Below are 22,376 nucleotides of genomic sequence, written 5' to 3'. Positions count from 1 at the left end.
TCTAGTCAAGCTGTGCCACAAATTTCTCTTCTCCCCAATTCTATACAATATCTCCTCATTAGTTATGTGATCTACTCATCTAATCTCCACGATTCTTCTGTAGCACCACATTTCAAAAGCTTCTATTCTCTTTTTGTCTAAACTATTTATCATCCACATTTAACTTCCATACATGGCTACACTCCATACAAATACTTTCAGAAACGACTTCCTGACACTTAAATCTATACTCGATGTTAAAAAATTTCTCTTCATCAGAAACGCTTTCCTTGCCGTTGGCAGTCTACATTTTATATGCTCTCTACTTTGACCATCCTCAGCTATTTTGCTCCCCAAATAGCAAAACTCATTTACTACTTTAAGTGTCTCATTTCCTAATCTAATACCCTCAGCATCATCCGAGTTAATTCGACTACATTCCAGTACCCTCGTTTTGCTTTTGTTGATGTTCATCTTATATCCTCCTTTCAAGACACTGTCCATTCTGTTCAGCTGCTGTTACAGGTCCTTTGGAGCCTCTGACAGAATTACAATGTCTTTGACAAACCTCAAAGTTTTAATTTCTTTTCCATGGATTTTAATTCCTACTCCGAATTTTTCTTTTGTTTCCTTTACTTCTTGCTCAATATACAGATTGAATAACATCGGGGAGAGGCCAAAACCCTGCCTCACTCCCTTCCCAACCACTGCTTCCCTTTCATGCCCCTTGACTCTTATAACTGCCATCTGGTTTCTGTACAAATTGTAAATAGCCTTCGCTCCCTGTATTTTACCCCTGCCACCTTCAGAATTTGAAAGAGAGTATTCCATTCAACATTGTGAAAAGCTTTCCTAAGTCTACAAATGCTAGAAATGTAGGTTTGCCTTTCCTTAACCTGTTTTCTAAGATAAGTCATAGGGTCAGTATTGCCTCACGTGTTCCAACATTTCTACATAATCCAAACTGATCTTTCCCGAGGTTGGCTTCTACCAGTTTTTCCATTCGCCTGTAACGAATTCGTGTTAGTATTTTGCTTCTGTAATTTTCACATCTGCCAACACCTGCTTTCTTTGGGATTGGAATTATTATATTCTTCTTGAAGTCTGAGGATATTTCGCCTGTCTCATACATCTTGCTCACTAGATGGTAGAGTTTTGTTAGGCCTGGCTCTCCCAAGGCTGTCAGTAGTTCTAATGGATTGTTGTCTATTCCTGGGGCCTTGTTTCGCCTTAGGTCTTTCAGTGCTCTGTCAGATTCATCATTAATAATAAGCTCACAATATTCAACCAAACTACTCAAAGCCTGTTTGGCATGTTAGACCAACTGATAATAAATATTGATGAATCAAGAGGTGCAATTTGTGCTCACATTCCCTGCGTAACAGAACACCATGTCACTGTTGGCATTGAAATGCTCAATATTCCAAACTATGTATTAGCTACCTCATATAGTAGAAAGCATATGAGCAGAAGTGGGGTAGCTATTTATGTGAAAAAGAATCTGTCCTTTAATACAATAGATGTACAGAAATACTGTGTGGAGCGACATTTTGAGGTATGTGTTACTGAAGTAGCAGAAGCTGACAAGAAATTGGCAATTGTAGCAGTATGCAGGACTCCATCTGGTAATTTTTAAATGTTTATAAGACTGTTAGATTCTGCACTATTGTATCTAACAAGGAAAAATAGGGACATTAAAGTGACAGGAAATTTTAATGTCCATTTCATGGTAGACTCATCTTCTAAGGCAGAATTTGGAAATTTGATGCATACCTACAATCTTGTCTCCACTGTCAGTTTTTCCACTTGAACTACTGCCACTTCCAGCACTCTAATTGACATTTTCTTTGTGGATTTGAGTAGAGCTAATCATACCACTGGAGAAAAAGTTATAAATGGTCTCTCTGATCATGCTTTGGCAAATACTCACCATTAACAACTTTATACACATCAGAGTAATGCTGATGCTCAATGGAAAACCGTTAGGACATGAAGGAGGAAAATATTGAAGAGTCCAAGTTATGTCTTCGGGAGACTGGTTGGAGGTTCACTAGCTCTCGCTAATCTGGCCATTCCTGGTGCATATGGGTGCTGCATTAGCGGAAGTGCCAGATTGTTGAGTGTCTGAAATTTATTTTATTCATTTAGTTTGTTTTTTATTTATTTGGAAAACATAGGGGATATAGTGTACTGTACTTTATTAAACCGAAGGATACAATTTTAAAAGACAGAGAACATACTTTATTTATTAATCCAAAAATACATTAATTTTCAAAGAAAACTTAGTCCTTGAGTGTATATGGTACATAATTATATAGTCATATCACTCACTATGAAACATTACAGTGGTACTGCATGTATCTGGTTGTTGCATAATGTACTCCAGGATGACCTCAGCAGCTTCAGCAACAGCAGTGTGAGACATCTTCATGCTCTCTCCTTTTGTGTCCTCTTCTTCATCACTTTCATCATTACTTTCTTTTACACTTTTGATTATTTCTTCATCTCTTAAAATTTCCTCATTCAGCCACTGAGTAACATATTTATCATGAATTTCTTCTCCTCCTGGAAGGTTGTGGAACATGTCAGTGTACAAAGTAATTGATAATGCCGAATTCTACATCTACATCTACATCTACATTTATGCTCCGCAAGCCACCCAACGGTGTGTGGCGGAGGGCACTTTACGTGCCACTGTCATTACCTCCCTTTCCTGTTCCAGTCGCGTATGGTTCGCGGGAAGAATGACTGTCTGAAAGCCTCCATGCGTGCTCTAATCTCTCTAATTTTACATTCGTGATCTCCTCGGGAGGTATAAGTAGGGGGAAGCAATATATTCAATACCTCATCCAGAAACGCACCCTCTCGAAACCTGGCGAGCAAGGTACACCGCGATGCAGAGCGCCTCTCTTGCAGAGTCTGCCACTTGAGTTTGTTAAACATCTCCGTAACGCTATCACGGTTACCAAATAACCCTGTGACGAAACGCGCCGCTCTTCTTTGGATCTTGTCTATCTCCTCCATCAACCCGATCTGGTACGGATCCCACACTGATGAGCAATACTCAAGTATAGGTCGAACGAGTGTTTTGTAAGCCACCTCCTTTGTTGATGGACTACATTTTCTAAGGACTCTCCCAGTGAATCTCAACCTGGTACCCGCCTTACCAACAATTAATTTTATATGATCGTTCCACTTCAAATCGTTCCGCACGCATACTCCCAGATATTTTACAGAAGTAACTGCTACCAGTGTTTGTTCTGCTATCATATAATCATACAATAAAGGATCCTTCTTTCTATGTATTCGCAATACATTACATTTGTCTATGTTAAGGATCAGTTGCCACTCCCTGCACCAAGTGCCTATCCGCTGCAGATCTTCCTGCATTTCGCTACATTTTCTAATGCTGCAACTTCTCTGTATACTACAGCATCATCCGTGAAAAGCCGCATGGGACTTCCGACACTATCTACTAGGTCATTTATATATATTGTGAAAAGCAATGGTCCCATAACACTCCCCTGTGGCACGCCAGAGGTTACTTTAACGTCTGTAGACGTCTCTCCATTGATAACAACATGCTGTGTTCTGTTTGCTAAAAACTCTTCAATCCAGCCACACAGCTGGTCTGATATTCCGTAGGCTCGTACTTTGTTTATAAGGCGACAGTGCGGAACTGTATCGAACGCCTTCCGGAAGTCAAGAAAAATAGCATCTACCTGGGAGCCTCTATCTAATATTTTCTGGGTCTCATGAACAAATAAAGCGAGTTGGGTCTCACATGATCGCTGTTTCTGGAATCCATGTTGATTCCTACATAGTAGATTTTGGGTTTCCAAAAATGACATGATACTCGAGCAAAAAACATGTTCTAAAATTCTACAACAGATCGACGTCAGAGATATAGGTCTATAGTTTTTATCAGGAGAAAGAAAACTGGCATTCTACGCATCGGAGCGTGGAATGTCAGATCCCTTAATCGGGCAGGTAGGTTAGAAAATTTAAAAAGGAAAATGGATAGGTTAAAGTTAGATATAGTGGGAATTAGTGAAGTTCGGTGGCAGGAGGAACAAGACTTTTGGTCAGGTGATTACAGGGTTATAAATACAAAATCAAATAAGGGTAATGCAGGAGTAGGTTTAATAATGAATAAAAAAATAGGAGTGCGGGTTAGCTACTACAAACAGCATAGTGAACGCATTATTGTGGCCAAGATAGACACAAAGCCCATGCCTACTACAGTAGTACAAGTTTATATGCCAACTAGCTCTGCAGATGATGAAGAAATTGATGAAATGTATGACGAGATAAAAGAAATTATTCAGGTAGTGAAGGGAGACGAAAATTTAATAGTCATGGGTGACTGGAATTCGTCAGTAGGAAATGGGAGAGAAGGAAACATAGTAGGTGAATATGGATTGGGGGGAAGAAATGAAAGAGGAAGCCGCCTTGTAGAATTTTGCACAGAGCATAACTTAATCATAGCTAACACTTGGTTCAAGAATCATGAAAGAAGGTTGTATACCTGGAAGAATCCTGGAGATGCTAAAAGGTATCAGATAGATTACATAATGGTAAGACAGAGATTTAGGAACCAGGTTTTAAATTGTAAGACATTTCCAGGGGCAGATGTGGATTCTGACCACAATCTATTGGTTATGAACTGCAGATTGAAACTGAAGAAACTGCAAAAAGGCGGGAATTTAAGGAGATGGGACTTGGATAATCTGAAAGAACCAGAGGTTGTAGAGAGTTTCAGGGAGAGCATAAGGGAACAATTGACAGGAATGGGGGAAAGAAATACAGTAGAAGAAGAATGGGTAGCTCTGAGGGATGAAGTAGTGAAGGCAGCAGAGGATCAAGTAGGTAAAAAGACGAGGGCTAATAGAAATCCTTGGGTAACAGAAGAAATATTGAATTTAATTGATGAAAGGAGAAAATATAAAAATGCAGTAAATGAAGCAGACAAAAAGGAATACAAACGTCTCAAAAATGAGATTGACAGGAAGTGCAAAATGGCTAAGCAGGGATGGCTAGAGTACAAATGTAAGGATGTAGAGGCTTGTCTCACTAGGGGTAAGAAGCCATGGATTACTCGAGGAATAGGGGTATCTTGTAAAACAAAAAGAAAACTGTATCTGTCAATCCGAAACATTTCCAATGTTGATGCTATAGCACATTATAAGAAATACTGCAAAATATTAAAGACTGTAATACGGATGTCAAAGCAAATATATTACAAGGAAAAGATAGTCATATCAGATAACAAAATAAAGACAATATGGGATATAGTGAAGGAGGAGACCGGTAGAACCAGACATGAAGAGGAACAAATAGCATTAAGAGTAAATGATGCATTGGTGACAGATGTGTATAGTGTTGCAGAACTTTTTAACAAACATTTTATAACTGTTACTGAAAAGATGGGGTTGTCAGGTTCGGTAGATGCTGCTATGGATTACCTTAGACCAGACATTTCAAGTAACTTCCATAATATGAATTTGACCCTCACTACCCCAACAGAAATAATGTCCATCATAAAATCTTTAAAATCAAAAACATCTAGTGGGTATGATGAAATATCAACAAAGTTAATTAAAGAATGTGATTCTGAGCTAAGTAACATATTAAGCTATCTGTGTAACCAGTCGTTTATCAGTGGAATATTTCCCGAATGGCTGAAATATGCTGAAGTTAAGCCACTGTTTAAGAAGGGAGATAAAGAAATAGCATCAAATTTCCGTCCAATTTCACTGTTGCCAGCATTCTCAAAAATTTTCGAAAAAGTAATGTACAGTCGTCTTTATAACCATCTTATCTCAAATAACATACTGTCAAAGTCACAGTTTGGATTTCTAAAAGGTTCTGATATTGAGAAGGCTATCTACACTTACAGTGAAAATGTACTTAATTCATTAGACAAAAAATTGCAGGCAACTGGTATATTTTGTGATCTGTCAAAGGCATTTGACTGTGTAAATCACAATATCCTTTTAAGTAAACTAGAATATTATAGTGTAACAGGAAATGCTGCAAAATGGTTCAAATCTTATATCTCTGGCAGGAAACAAAGGGTGTTATTAGGAAAGAGACATGTATCAAGCTATCAGGCATCATCCAACTGGGAACTAATTACATGTGGGGTCCCACAAGGTTCCATTTTGGGGCCCTTACTTTTTCTTGTGTATATCAATGACCTTTCATCAGTAACATTACCAGATGCCAAGTTTGTTTTGTTTGCTGATGATACAAACATTGCAATAAATAGCAAATCAAGTGTAGTCTTAGAAAGATCAGCCAATAAAATATTTGTAGACATTAATCACTGGTTCCTAGCCAATTCTTTGTCACTAAACTTTGAAAAAACACACTACATGCAGTTCAGAACTTGTAAGGGGTGTCCCAAGAGTATATGTCTAACATATGATGACAAGAAGATAGAAGAAGTGGACGGTGTTAAATTCTTGGGATTACAGCTTGATAATAAATTCAACTGGGAGGAGCACACCACAGAACTGCTGAAGCGTCTTAACAAATCTCTGTTTGCAATGCGAATTTTGTCAGACATAGGGGATATAAAAATGAAAAAGCTGGCATACTATGCTTACTTTCATTCCATAATGTCATATGGGATTATTTTCTGGGGTAATTCATCAAGCCAAGCAAAAGTTTTCCGGGCACAAAAACGTGCAGTAAGAATTATATGTGGTGTGAACTCAAGAACATCCTGCAGAAGCCTGTTTAGGGAACTAGGGATACTAACTACAGCTTCCCAATATATTTATTCCTTAATGAAATTTGTCATTAAAAATATATCACTTTTTCAAACCAATAGCTCAATTCATGGAATCAATACTAGAAATAAGAATAATCTTCACAAGGATTTAAAGTCACTTAGTCTTGTACAAAAAGGTGTGCATTATTCAGGAACACACATTTTCAATAACTTGCCAGCAGCCATAAAAAGCTTAACAACCAATGAAATTCAGTTTAAGAGAAGCCTAAAGGATTTATTGGTGGCCAACTCCTTCTACTCCATTGATGAATTTCTGAGGAAAACCAACTGATTTGTATATAAGTACAACATATCTTCTGCACAATTTCAGTGCAGTAATGTGTTCACTGAAAATTTCTGTGTGTGTGTGTGTGTGTGTGTGTGTGTGTGTGTGTGTGTGTGTGTGCGTGTGTGTGTGTGTGTGTGTGTGTAAGTATAATCTAACTTCTGCACCATTTCAGTGCAGTAATGTGTTCATTGTAAATAAGTATTACAGTAGTTGTATTACATGTTTCTTACCTAATAAATAAATAAAAAACTTTTTTATTTTAAATTCAGTGCAATAGTATTTGTAAAATGACTCTTAGTGTTCATTAAAAAATGACGATCATTCCACTTGGGACCTGTGGAATGGTACATTAGCTTATTTGTTTTAGTTTAAATATTTGTCATGTATTGTTGTTTTTCTGACATGTTCCACATCCTGGAGGACCTCCTCACTACGGATCAATTGGAATGAAAGTAAATCTAATCTAATCTAATCTAAGATAGATACTGCCTACAGGAAAATTAAAGAGGCCTTTGGAGAGAAGGGAACCACTTGTATGAATATCAAGAGCTCAGATGGCAACCCAGTTCTAAGCAAAGAAAGGAAGGCAGAAAGGTAGAAGTAGTATATAGAGGGTTTATACAAGGGCGATGTACTTGAGGACAATATTATGGAAATGGAAGAGGATGTAGATGAAGATGAAATGGGAGATAAGATACTGCGAGAAGAGTTTGACAGAGCACTGAAAGACCTGAGTCGAAACAAGGCCCCGGGAGTAGACAACATTCCATTAGAACTACTGATGGCCTTGGAAGAGCCAGTCCTGACAAAACTCTACCATCTGGTGAGCAAGATGTATGAGACATGCGAAATACCCACAGACTTCAAGAAGAATATAATAATTCCAAACCCAAAGAAAGCAGGTGTTGACAGATGTGAAAATTACAGAACTATCAGTTTAATAAGTCACAGCTGCAAAATACTAACACGAATTCTTTACAGACGAATGGAAAAACTGGTAGAAGCGGACCTCGGGGAGGATCAGTTTGGATTCCGTAGAAATGTTGGAACACATGAGGCAATACTAACCTTACGACTTATCTTAGAAGAAAGATTAAGAAAAGGCAAACCTACGTTTCTAGCATTTGTAGACTTAGAGAAAGCTTTTGACAACGTTAACTGGAATACTCTCTTTCAAATTCTGAAGGTGGCAGGGGTAAAATACAGGGAGCGAAAGGCTATTTACAATTTGTACAGAAACCAGATGGCAGTTATAAGAGTCGAGGGGCATGAAAGGGAATCAGTGGTTGGGAAAGGAGTGAGACAGGGTTGTAGCCTCTCCCCGATGTTATTCAATTTGTATATTGAGCAAGCAGTAAAGGAAACAAAAGAAAAATTCGGAGTAGGTATTAAAATTCATGGAGAAGAAGTAAAAACTTTGAGGTTTGCCGATGACATTGTAATTCTGTCAGAGACAGCAAAGGACTTGGAAGAGCAGTAGAACGGAATGGACAGTGTCTTGAAAGGAGGATATAAGATGAACATCAACAAAAGCAAAACGAGGATAATGGAATGTAGTCAAATTAAATCGGGTGATGCTGAGGGGATTAGATTAGGAAATGAGACACTTAAAGTAGTAAAGGAGTTTTGCTATTTAGGGAGTAAAATAACTGATGATGGTCGAAGTAGAGAGGATATAAAATGTAGACTGGCAATGGCAAGGAAATCGTTTCTGAAGAAGAGAAATTTGTTAACATTGAGTATAGATTTAAGTGTCAGGAAGTCGTTTCTGAAAGTATTTGTATGGAGTGTAGCAATGTATGGAAGTGAAACATGGACGATAACCAGTTTGGACAAGAAGAGAATAGAAGCTTTTGAAATGTGGTGCTACAGAAGAATGCTGAAGATAAGGTGGGTAGATCACGTAACTAATGAGGAGGTATTGAATAGGATTGGGGAGAAGAGAAGTTTGTGGCACAACTTGACTAGAAGAAGAGATCGGTTGGTAGGACATGTTTTGAGGCATCAAGGGATCACAAATTTAGCATTGGAGGGCAGCGTGGAGGGTAAAAATCGTAGAGGGAGACCAAGAGATGAATACACTAAGCAGATTCAGAAGGATGTAGGTTGCAGTAGGTACTGGGAGATGAAGAAGCTTGCACAGGATAGAGTAGCATGGAGAGCTGCATCAAACCAGTCTCAGGACTGAAGACCACAACAACAACAGTTTTGCGCATCTGCTCGACGACCCTTCTTGAAGACTGGGACTACCTGTGCTCTTTTCCAATGATTTGGAACCTTCCGTTCCTCTAGAGACTTGCGGTACACGGCTGTTAGAAGGGGGGCAAGTTCTTTCGCGTACTCTGTGTGGAATCGAATTGGTATCCCGTCAGGTCCAGTGGACTTTCCTCTGTTGAGTGATTCCAGTTGGTTTTCTATTCCCTGGACACTTATTTCGGTGTCAGCCATGTTTTCGTTTGTGCGAGGATTTAGAGAAGGAACTGCAGTGCGGTCTTCCTCTGTGAAACAGCTTTGGAAAAAGGTGTTTAATATTTCAGCTTTACATGTGTCATCCTCTGTTTCAATGCCATCATCATCCCGGAGTGTCTGGATATGCTGTTTCGAGCCACTTACTGATTTAACGTAAGACCAGAACTTCCTAGGATTTTCTGTCAAGTCGGTACATAGAAATTTACTTTCAAATTCACTGAACGCTTCACGCATAGCCCTCCTTATGCTAACTTTGACATCGTGTAGCTTCTGTTTGTCTGAGAGGTTTTGGCTGCATTTGAACTTAGAGTGAAGCTCTCTTTGCTTTCACAGTAGTTTCCTAACTTTGTTGTTGTACCACGGTGGGTTTTTCCCGTCCCTCACAGTTTTACTCGGCACGTACCTGTCTAAAACGCATTTCACGATTGCCTTGAACTTTTTCCATAAACACTCAACATTGTCAGTGTCGGAACAGAAATTTTCGTATTGATCTGTTAGGTAGTCTGAAATCTGCCTTCTATTACTCTTGCTAAACAGATAAACCTTCCTCCCTTTTTTTATATTCCTACTAACTTCCATATTCAGGGATGCTGCAACGGCCTTATGATCACTGATTCCCTGTTCTGTACATACAGAGTTGAAAAGTTCGGGTCTGTTTGTTGTCAGTAGGTCCAAGATGTTATCTCCACGAGTCGGTTCTCTGTTTAATTGCTCGAGGTAATTTTCGGATAGTGCACTCAGTATAATGTCACTCGATGCTCTGTCCCTACCACCCGTCCTGAACATCTGAGTGTCCCAGTCTATATCTGGTAAATTGAAATCTCCACCTAAGACTATAACATGCTGAGAAAATTTATGTGAAATGTATTCCAAATTTTCTCTCAGTTGTTCTGCCACTAATGCTGCTGAGTCGGGAGGTCGGTAAAAGGAGCCAATTATTGACCTAGCTCGGTTGTTGAGTGTAACCTCCACCCATAATAATTCACAGGAACTATCCACTTCTATTTCACTACAGGATAAACTACTACTAACAGCGACGAACACTCCACCACCGGTTGCATGCAATCTATCCTTTCTAAACACCGTCTGTACCTTTGTAAAAATTTCGGCAGAATTTATCTCTGGCTTCAACCAGCTTTCTGTACCTATAATGATTTCGGCTTCGGTGCTTTCTATCAGTGCTTGAAGTTCCGGTACTTTACCAACGCAGCTTCGACAGTTTACAATTACAATACCGATTGCTGCTTGGTCCCCGCATGTCCTGACTTTGCCCTGCACCCGTTGAGGCTGTTGCCCTTTCTGTACTTGCCCAAGGCCATCTAACCTAAAAAACCGCCCAGCCCACGCCACACAACCCCTGCTACCTGTGTAGCCGCTTGTTGCATGTAGTGGACTCCTGACCTATCCAGTGGAACCCGAAACCCCACCACCCTATGGCGCAAGTTGAGGAATCTGCAGCCCACACGGTCGCAGAACTGTCTCAGCCTCTGATTCAGACCCTCCACTCGGCTCTGTACCAAAGGTCCGCAGTCAGTCCTGTCGACGATGCTGCAGATGGTGAGCTCTGTTTTCATCCCGCTAGCGAGACTGGCAGTCTTCACCAAATCAGATAGCTGCCGGAAGCCAGAGAGGATTTCCTCGGATCCATAGCGACACACATCACTGGTGCCGACATGAGCGACCACCTGCAGATGGGTGCACCCTGTACCCTTCATGGCATCCGGAAGGACCCTTTCCACATCTGGAATGACTCCCCCCGGTATGCACACGGAGTGCACATTGGTTTTCTTCCCCTCTCTTGCTGCCATATCCCTAAGGGGCCCCGTTACGCGCCTGACGTTGGAGCTCCCAACTACCAGTAAGCCCACCCTCTGCGACCGCCCGGATCTTGCAGACTGAGGGGCAACCTCTGGAACAGGACAAGCAGCCATGTCAGGCCGAAGATCAGTATCAGCATGAGACAGAGCCTGAAACCGGTTCGTCAGACAAACTGGAGAGGCCTTTCGTTCAGCCCTCCGTAATGTCTTTCGCCCCCTGCCACACCTTGAGACGACCTCCGACTCTACCACAGGTGAGGAATCAGCCTCAATGCGGGCAGTATCCCGGGCAACCACAGTCGTAGTCCGATCGGGGGATGGACTGGCTCATCGCTGTCACTCACTACTGGATCCAACTCGGCATCAATGGATGGCCACAATTTCCTCCAGCTCTTCATTAAGGTAGCGCTCTCCACTTTATCCCGTGCTTCGGCTGCTTGGAAAACACCACCATGTATGTTAATTGTTTTCCATGCCTTCAGCATAGTTTCGATAGAGCCGTTTTCACTTTCGTTCAGCAAGTAGATGAGAAGTGAATGTCGATTAGATTAGATTAGATTTACTTTCATTCCAATTGACCCGTAGTGAGGAGGTCCTCCAGGATGTGGAACATGTCAGAAAAACAACAACACATGACAAATATTTACAACTAAAACAAATAAGCTAATGTACCGTTCCACAGGTCCCAAGTGGAATGATCGTCATTTTTTAATGAACACTAAGAGTCATTTTACAAATACTAATGCACTGAATTTAAAATAAAAAAGTTTTTATTTATTTATAAGGTAATAAACATGTAATACAACTACTGTAATACTTATTTACAATGAACACATTACTGCACTGAAATGGTGCAGAAGTTAGATTATACTAACACACACACACACACACACACACACACACACACACACACACACACACACACACACACACACACACAAATTTTAAATGAACATATTACTGCACTGAAATTGTGCTGAAATTATGTTGTAGTTATATACAAATCAGTTGGTTTTACTAAGAAATTCATCAACGGAGTAGAAGGAGTTGGCCACCAATAAATCCTTTAGGCTTCTCTTAAACTGAATTTCATTGGTTGTTAAGCTTTTTATGGCTGCTGGCAAGTTATTGAAAATGTGTGTTCCTGAATAATGCACACCTTTTTGTACAAGACTAAGTGACTTTAAATCCTTGTGAAGATTATTCTTATTTCTAGTATTGATTCCATGAATTGAGCTGTTGGTTTGAAAAAGTGATATATTTTTAATGACAAATTTCATTAAGGAATAAATATATTGGGAAGCGGTAGTTAGTACCCCTAGTTCCCTAAACAGGCTTCTGCAGGATGTTCTTGAGTTCACACCACATATAACTCTTACTGTGCGTTTTTGTGCCCGGAAAACTTTAGCTTGGCTTGATGAATTACCCCCAAAAATAATCCCATATGACATTATGGAATGAAAGTAAGCATAGTATGCCAGCTTTTTCATTTTTATATCCCCTATGTATGACAAAATTCGCATTGCAAACAGAGATTTGTTAAGACGCTTCAGCAGTTCTGTGGTGTGCTCCTCCCAGTTGAATTTATTACCAAGCTGTAATCCCAAGAATTTAACACTGTCCACTTCTTCTATCTTCTTGTCATCGTATGTTAGACATATACTCTTGGGACACCCCTTACAAGTTCTGAACTGCATGTAGTGTGTTTTTTCAAAGTTTAGTGACAAAGAATTGGCTAGGAACCAGTGATTAATGTCCACAAATATTTTATTGGCTGATCTTTCTAAGACTACACTTGATTTGCTATTTATTGCAATGTTTGTATCATCGGCAGACAAAACAAACTTGGCATCTTGTAATGTTACTGATGAAAGGTCATTGATATACACAAGAAAAAGTAAGGGCCCCAAAATGGAACCTTGTGGGACCCCACATGTAATTAGTTCCCAGTTGGATGATGCCTGATAGCTTGATACATGTCTCTTTCCTAATAACAGCCTTTGTTTCCTGCCAGAGATATAAGATTTGAACCATTTTGCAGCATTTCCTCTTATACTATAATATTCTAGTTTACTTAAAAGGATATTGTGATTTACACAGTCAAATGCCTTTGACAGATCACAAAATATATCAGTTGCCTGCAATTCTTTGTCTAATGAATTAAGCACATTTTCACTGTAAGTGTAGATAGTCTTCTCAATATCAGAACCTTTTAGAAATCCAAACTGTGACTTCGACAGTATGTTATTTGAGATAAGATGGTTATAAAGACGACAGTACATTACTTTTTCTAAAATTTTTGAGAATGCTGGCAACAGTGAAATTGGACGGAAATTTGATGCTATTTCTTTATCTCCCTTCTTAAACAGTGGCTTAACTTCAGCATATTTCAGCCATTCATGAAATATTCCACTAATAAATGACTGGTTACACAGATAGCTTAATATGTTACTTAGCTCAGAATCACATTCTTTAATTAACTTTGTTGATATTTTATCATACCCACTAGGTGTTTTTGATTTTAAAGATTTTATGATGGACATTATTTCTGTTGGGGTAGTGAGGGTCAAATTCATATTATGGAAGTTACTTGAAATGTCTGGTCTAAGGTAATCCATAGCAGCATCTACCGAACCTGACAACCCCATCTTTTCAGTAACAGTTATAAAATGTTTGTTAAAAAGTTCTGCAACACTATACACATCTGTCACCAATGTATCATTTACTCTTAATGCTATTTGTTCCTCTTCATGTCTGGTTCTACCGGTCTCCTCCTTCACTATATCCCATATTGTCTTTATTTTGTTATCTGATATGACTATCTTTTCCTTGTAATATATTTGCTTTGACATCCGTATTACAGTCTTTAATATTTTGCAGTATTTCTTATAATGTGCTATAGCATCAACATTGGAAATGTTTCGGATTGACAGATACAGTTTTCTTTTTGTTTTACAAGATACCCCTATTCCTCGAGTAATCCATGGCTTCTTTGTAGACTTTGCTCTAACCTTGGTAAGTTTTGGGGGAAAGCAGTGTTTGAATAAGGTAAGCACTTTGTTAGCAAAAATGTTATATTTTTCATTCATGCCATGAGCACTGTAAACATCAGTCCAGTGAATGTCTCTGAGGAGTGTACTAAAATAATCAATTTTTAGCTTACTGATTACCCTCTTGAGCTCAGATTTAACAGTTTTTATGTCCTGTTCGGTATTAACATTTAACAGAAGGAACTGCATGTCATGGTCTGAGAGGCCATTGACTATTGGTTTTGTAATATAATTTTGTTCATTGGACTTTTCTATAAAGATATTATCAATGGCTGTTTGTGAGCAAGTGGCTATCCTAGTGGGGAACTTTACAGTGGGAATTAAGTTGAATGATAGTGTTACTAACTCAAATAAGTTCTTATTGGGAGAGTCTTTAAGGAAATCTGCATTGAAATCACCAGCAACAACTATTTCTTTGTTTTTGGTTGTTAAATGGGCCAGTACAGCTTCAAGGTGGTTGACAAACAGATTAAAGTTACCTGCAGGTGCTCAATATACACTTAATATTATGAAGGATTTTTTGTGAAATTCTAATTCAGTTGCACATGCTTCCATATGCTGTTCTAGGCAAAATTTATGAATGTCTATGTTCTTAAATTTATGACAGTTCCTGATGAATGTGGCAACTCCTCCTTTCTCCATTTCTGATCTACAAAAGTGAGATGCTAATCTAAACCCTGTAACACTTAAAAGTTCTATACCAGTGGCCACATGATGTTCAGAGAGGCAGATTATGTCAGCTGGGTTTGAAGACTCTAATTCATCTATGCAGATAGTTAATTCATTAATTTTATTTCTCAGTCCTCGAATATTTTGATGCAATAAAGATAGCTGACATTTCTCATTGATAATGACATTTAACTGATTCCAAAGTTCCCTGGTAGCAGAAAGAGTGCTTGCACTTGTATACCATCGGACTTTAGAGAAACATCTGAAGGATGACTGGGAGCATTGTCAATTGTAAGGATAGCTTTCAATGGAAGCTTTTTCTTCTTTATCTCTTTTCTCACTGCTGGTACAAATGTTTCATGGAACCCCTGAGAGAATATTTATCTGTCCATCCACGCTTTCTGCTGAGCACAATACTGCGGTGGTAGAGTGGATGTTGGAATTTTCCAATCACCATAAATTGTAGTTTATGACTCCCATTTGCATTATAGCATGTCATTAACATCACGCGCTGTTTCTGTTGCTTGTTACCACAAACTTCCTTCTCGTTCTTGGCAGCGACTTTCCCTACTAACTGTTGGCTGCCGAATGCCATGATGTTTCTTCCAACTTGATAGCTAACGTTTGCTCGCTGCTAACAAGTTACTACCATCAAGTTGTTTGTTAAATGCAGCTGCTTTTCCCTTTATAATTGGGCCTCTGACTGGAATTCCTTTACTGCATTGTTGTTTGAACTATCTATAAACATCTAAGTCTGCTTCATAATTCTCACTCTTTCGCATAACCTTCTGCTTTCCCAACTCACTATCCATTTGTTTTGAGTACTGTCGAATAACATCATCTTTCTTTTTGATGTCATAAATAGTTGTTCATCCAACATTGAACTTAGCAGCAATGGTTTTCTGCGAAGAAACTCAATTTAACGTATCTAAAATTTCGAATTTTTCCTTGAGGTCTAGTGTAACATATTTCCTTTTGGAAGACATGATTCCAAACTGTAAAGAAAGCTACAATTTCAAATACAGTATATAAAGCATTGTTTAACTAAACACTGTTGCACACGATAATTCATTGTGCATGTGTTTTTGGATGTGCGCTGGATTACTGAGAGGCCGGACTGCTGGGGCCGGATTAGCGAGAGACCAGTGTCTGTTTATGTTGCCGGTGATGCTAATAAAAAATATAATTTATTTACTGATGAAGTACCAGGTATGTTTGAAAGTGTCTTGACAAAAAGGATCTATAAACTACAGGACAGGCAATCAGGCAAAACACCATGGCTCACCATAGACATAAAATATCATGCCAAAGAAAAAGAGAACAGTATATAATATCCAGAAAATCTACTAATTCTGTCCAGCATAACTATTACAGGACATACGTAAAATTTTAACGAAAGTAAATAGTAAATCCAAGTGTATGTGCATAACTTTTGAAATTAGGTTTTCAAATAATAAAATCAGAACATTTTGGAATATAATAAAGGGGGAAACAGGAACTTCGCCATCTGACAGTGTAAGAACTGCTTTCCTAAAAATTAACAATTTGAAAATTGTTGATAGTAAACATAGGTTGCACTTGGTGACCTAAGTGAAGCGGCAGATAATCTGAAACTTAACCTTCCTGAAATTTCTATTGATATAAATGTATCACCCATAACAGTCCATGATATCAAAAAAGTAATTCACTCATTAAAAAGTAAAAGATTTTCAGGTATAGATAACATCTCTAGCAAGGTGTTCAAAGCCTGCAGTAATGAAGTATATGTAGCATTTGCTCACATTTGCAGCACATCTCTTTGTGAAGGAATTATTCCATAGAGGGTGAAATATGCCATTGTGAGACCTCTTTACAACTGCGGTGATGCTACAGATGTCACTAATTATCGTCCTGTCTCTCTATTAACAACATTTTCAAAGATTCTTGGAAAAGCAGTAAATAATAGGATTGTGGGCCTCCTAGATAACAATATTATTATCAACCATAGACAATTTGGTTTTCAAAAAGGGGTTTCGACAGAGTGAACTATATACTCACTTACAAATGATATCTTGGAGTCTATTAACAGTAAGAAGTCACCAGTTGGTGTCTTCTGTGACCTTTCCAAGGCTTTTGATTGTCTAAACCACAAGATATGAAATCTCAGTATTTGGTTAAAAACCATATCTTGAAGACAGGAAACAAAAGGTGGTCCTACATGGCTACAACAATGGAGCTCTTAATACAGTGGCTTCTGAATGGGGCAAAATACAGCATGGGGTTCCCCATGGATCTGTCCTTGGGCCCTTGCTGTCTTTAATATGTTAATGATCTACCCCTGTTCATTAGTAAAAAACTGTGAATTCACAATGTTTGCTGAAGATACAAGCATCATGGTAGATTGTATGTCCACTACTGATCTAGAGCCTGATCTTAATGACATACTCAGAGAAGTTACAGTTTGGTTTACAATTAAGTCTCTTTCAGTTAATATTAGAAAAAACTATTTTTACTCAGTTCCACACTAAAAATAAAAATCCAGGAAACACAGTGTTTGTACATGACAACTAGGTACTGGAACAATTGCACTCCACTAAATTCCTGGCAGTTCATATTGACGGTAGGCTCAACTGAGAACATCACGTGTCCCTGACTCTAAAAAGGCTGTAATTAGCAACTTTTGCTCTAAGAATCATTACTCATCTTGAGGACATCACCATTTTAAAATTGGCTTGTTTTGGGTAAGAAATCCTAACGCCTCAGAAGGGAACAGTCAGAATAAGTGTGGGGTTTCTCCACGAACCTCATGCAGAAAACTATTCACACAGGAATACTGACAACAACAAGCCAGTACATATACTCTCCGATGAATTTTGTCATTAAAAACTATTCTCAGTATGAAACAAATTGTTCTTACCACAAGGGGTCTTGTGAAAAGTGGTTCCAGACATATCTAAAAAATAGAAGACAAATAACTGAAATATCACATATTTCAAGTTGCTCAAACTATATTGTAAAGTATACTTCAGACCCAAATTATGTGAATATAGGTGTCCCACAGGGTAGTGTCCTTGGCCCAATACTATTCCTCACTTACATAAATGACTTCCCACAGAGCTTCAAGCATGGACAAACAATATTGTTTGCAGATGACTCAAATGTTCTAATCAGTGACAAATCACCAGATGCACTGAAAGAAAAAGCCGAACAAACACTAAACAGTGTACGTGAGTGGGCATTCAATAATAAACTAACACTAAATTTAAAAAAAAAAAAAAAAAAAAAACAAATGCTGTTAACTTCTATGTCTGCAAAAAACCAGACTATAACAACTTTCAGTTAAACGATGAAACTATAGAATGTGTAGACTACACAAAATTTCTTGGTATGCATGTTGACAGTCAGTTAAAGTGGGAAGAACATATTAAAATACTTACTAACAGAATTGCTACCGCATGCTATGCTCTTAGAATTCTAATTGTAGTCTGTGATACTACATGTGTCAGATCTGTATATTTTTCTTATATCCATTCTGTTATTACGTATGGAATAATATTTTGGGTAGTCAACAGCAAAAATATTCAAATAGTTTTCAAATTACAGAAAAGAGCAATTTGTATAATAATCAGGAGTGGCAGTAGGGCTCACTGCTTTGAACATTTCCAAACACTGGAAATCCTAACTGTCCCCAGCAAATACATTTTTCAAAGTATTATGTATGTAAAAAAAATATTGACTGCTATGTTATAAATTCTTTAGTACACAACTATGAAACTAGAAACCAATACAGTCTGCATCTAGAGAGGAAAAATAAAATTGAAACTCAGCAGAGCTTGTTGTACAATGCTGTTAAATTATATAATAAATTACCCCAAAATATAAAAGATATTGACACAATTGGACAGTTCAAAACAAAACTAAAAAAAATTTTATTAAATAAAAGTTATTATGCAGTAACGGACTATCTGAATTAAAACATGTAGCATAATTAAAGTAGCCTGCATTTTAATACATAAGGAAATAATTATAATATGAAATCCAGAATTGTACAGTACTATAAGAAAATTAAATAAGGATATAAAACGAATGTAAGATACTTTAGAAATGTGTGTAAATATTAATTTTATGCATATAAATTGTAGGTATATTGTATTGTATATGATTTTTCTGACGAAATCCACACAATGTAAATTGTTACATGGATTAATAAATAAATCAATCAATCAAACAAACTATAACATTAGAGGTAAAGATCATCTCCATTTTGAACAAAAAACTTTGTCACTTGTACAGAAGGGAGTAAAGTTTGCTGCTGTTAAGACTTTTAATGCACTGCCTAATTCTATTAAATATACAAGAGAAAATGAAATGCTATTCAGATGTATATTAAAAAAATAGCTGCTTTACCATCCACTGTACCCCTTAGGTGAATTCTTTTCCAGAAACAATTAAAAGTTCCCATATACATTTTAATGCACTTCTTGAATAAAAAGATATATCTTGTTATTCAGATATTAGATGAAAGATACAATACTATGTTAGTGTTAGACGGTGAATTACAATATTAGAGAAATATTAGTTACTAAATAAGAAAAACAGTTAATTACTATTATTTATATAATTGTACTATGTTATTATTATTCAGTAGTATTAATTATATTTGTATAATTCTGTTGACACATTCCACATCCAAGAGAATTACTCATATACAGATTCACGGAATATGCATACAAAAAAGAAATAAAGCATTACCTATTGCCATGGTCATGACAATGACATGTTGTGGCATGGGCTCCATAAGGCACTGAAAATGTTGGTAAGCCATCCTGATACATGACTGCTAAACCATTGTCCACAGCTCACATGTATTGTTTGGAGATGGATTCGTGAAGCGAACATCTTGTCCTGTTGGCATCCCAGATTTTAGGTGATGGATTCGTGAAGCAAACGTTGTGTTCTGTCGCATCCCAGATTTTAGGTGACTTAGGTACCCACAAAAGCATGTAACATTCTTCAAACCTTCCTGACGTATTTATGAAATGAATACAGAGGTAACCTGCAGGATACCTTTTGTGAACAAACAATTTATTGTTTTATGGTGTGAGATGGTGATAGGTCTATCAGGAACCTCATTTCATCCTATGTGCAAACTGTACAATGAGTGTCTCTTGCAAGGAAGGTTTCCTTCACCATGGAAGAATGCTGAACTGGTAATAATTAGTAAAGAGCAAGATAAGGATCCACTGATACCCCAACCCTACAGTCCAATTTGTCTTTTGAACTTTCTCAGCAGGATATTTGAAAAGCAGTTATGCAAAAGATAACAAGATCTGCTACACGGGATGAGCCCTCACCGGTATGGATTTATAAGAGGCAAGTCAACTGAAGAGGCAATTAATAAGGCAATTTTGGTAGTGACAAATATTTGCTCTACATACGCTGCAGCAATGATGATTGATTTTGCTGGCACTTTCAATAACCTATGGTGGCCATATTTCTTTGATTGCCCTAGGGATTTAGAGCATCCAGAAATCTTGTACAACTGCCTGAGAGATTATTGCTACCTGCAACATGCTCCTTTCACAAGCCCAGAAAAGAAAATAATAAAGGCAATAACAAAAGGCTATCCATAAGGATGAGAATGTGGTCCAGAGTTTTGGGATGTAGCACTGGAATGCATACTACAGAAGTTACATGACAGTGGTAACATAAGCCTACTGGTAGCATTAGCGTTTGACATGCTGCTCGTTGTAAGTGGTGACTCCAGAAGAATTGTAGAAGACAAATTTAATGTTGCACTCCATGACCTTGAGGGCTGGCGTTGAAGTGTTAAATTGTTGCTAGCACCTCACAAAACAATGTGCCTCCTGCTGAAAAGGAAACCTAGTAAGAAATTCTAAAATAAAATTAAATGCTATAGTGATTAGGAGAAGCACAGTAATGTGATATCTAGGGGTATTTCTGAATTCACATCTTAGGTTTGCACATCATATAGAGGAAGCCGGTATAAAAGTTACAGATGTGATGAATAAAAGTATAACCATTACAAACAGGCAATCTTGTCTTCCCTTGAAAAAAATCAGAGTGTACCAGCAATCTGTATTGGCATCTGTTGTAGAATATGGTGCGAGCATTTTGGCTCATAGATTTCAGCTGGTGAAGCCGGCTTTGTTAGTGAGAAGAGTTCAATGAGGAGTGTTACTAATATTAATGCGCACCTACTGCACTACCCAAAATGACGCTTTGTTAATAATTCTAGGAATATCCCCACTTGATTTCAAAATTAGGGAAAGGGAAGCCTTCTAATGGTTAAAGAAAGGCAATCAAATGGAAGTATGAAGGGTGCTTAGAACTGAGGCCAATTCAAAAAAGGCAATAAAAGATCACATATTATGACTGTGCCGAAACAAATGGGACACTTTAGGTACAGGCAGGAGAGCCTATGAATTTCTCCCTAGCAAAAATGAGATTTATCAACCAATTGAGTGGTTTGATACATTAACTGACTGGCCATGGCCCTTATGCTATGTATCTATACAAAATCAAGAGACAGATGAATGATAGTTGTGCCTTTGGCAGTGTGAGCTCAGCAGAAAACACATTGTGGGACTGTGCACTCTTTGAAGGTGCAGTGAGTAATGGGTATTGCATATTGCGTATGCTGTATCACAAAGCAGCACCAATGAGCAACTTGACGTGTCATGTCTTGGATGATACTACAGCCACAGTATCCAGGAAGGCCAAGGAAGAATTTGCAACGCATTCAGCTATAAGTCAGCATGCTGCCATCCGGACTAAATAACATACCCTGCAGATGGAGAGATGATAAATGAGGTTGGCAACCACTGAATGAAATAGTGTCGCAAGAATCTACATTGCATTGGTGCAAGTGATCATGGAAGTGTGGACTTCCAAGATGTGACAGTGCTGGGTGGAATTACTTGTTGTAGTGGAAATGCTGCTAATGTGCTACTTGATGCCCAGGCATCCAGCAGACAATGGCTGCAATTCTGAAAAATGATTAAGCCTTCAATTGAAAGCACGAACTCTAAACATAATGAAAACAACTGTTTGTCACATTGCAACCAAATATTTAAACATGAAAAATGTGTGCACCAAACTCAACTGACATCTATGAACAAAAGGACATCTGAGTGCTACGGTGCCAAGAATTCTTGAAAAAGTGTGCAAACGAACCCAATTTTTTTTTAAGCTCAGTTATCACCAGTGATAAGTCATGAATGTTTGAGTATGGCCTGGAGACAAAAGACAGAGTTCTAGAGTGTTACTCCTGTCTGCTTAGCCATGCATGTTAATGCAACCACTTGTGAGATGGGGAGGTATGC

At 38.1% G+C, this 22,376-nt stretch overlaps 1 protein-coding gene across 4 annotated transcripts in view; it reads left to right on the top strand.

The window, feature by feature from the left end:
• Positions 1-22,376, top strand: part of LOC126469267 (ATP-binding cassette sub-family C member 10) — a 392,679-nt gene that overhangs the window by 258,322 nt on the left and 111,981 nt on the right. The gene's annotated exons all lie outside the window — the stretch shown is intronic.

The sequence above is a fragment of the Schistocerca serialis genome, chromosome 1 (genome assembly GCF_023864345.2).
Source record: "Schistocerca serialis cubense isolate TAMUIC-IGC-003099 chromosome 1, iqSchSeri2.2, whole genome shotgun sequence".
Classification (NCBI taxonomy): Eukaryota; Metazoa; Arthropoda; class Insecta; order Orthoptera; family Acrididae; genus Schistocerca; species Schistocerca serialis.
This window is presented reverse-complemented; position numbering and strand designations above follow the sequence as displayed.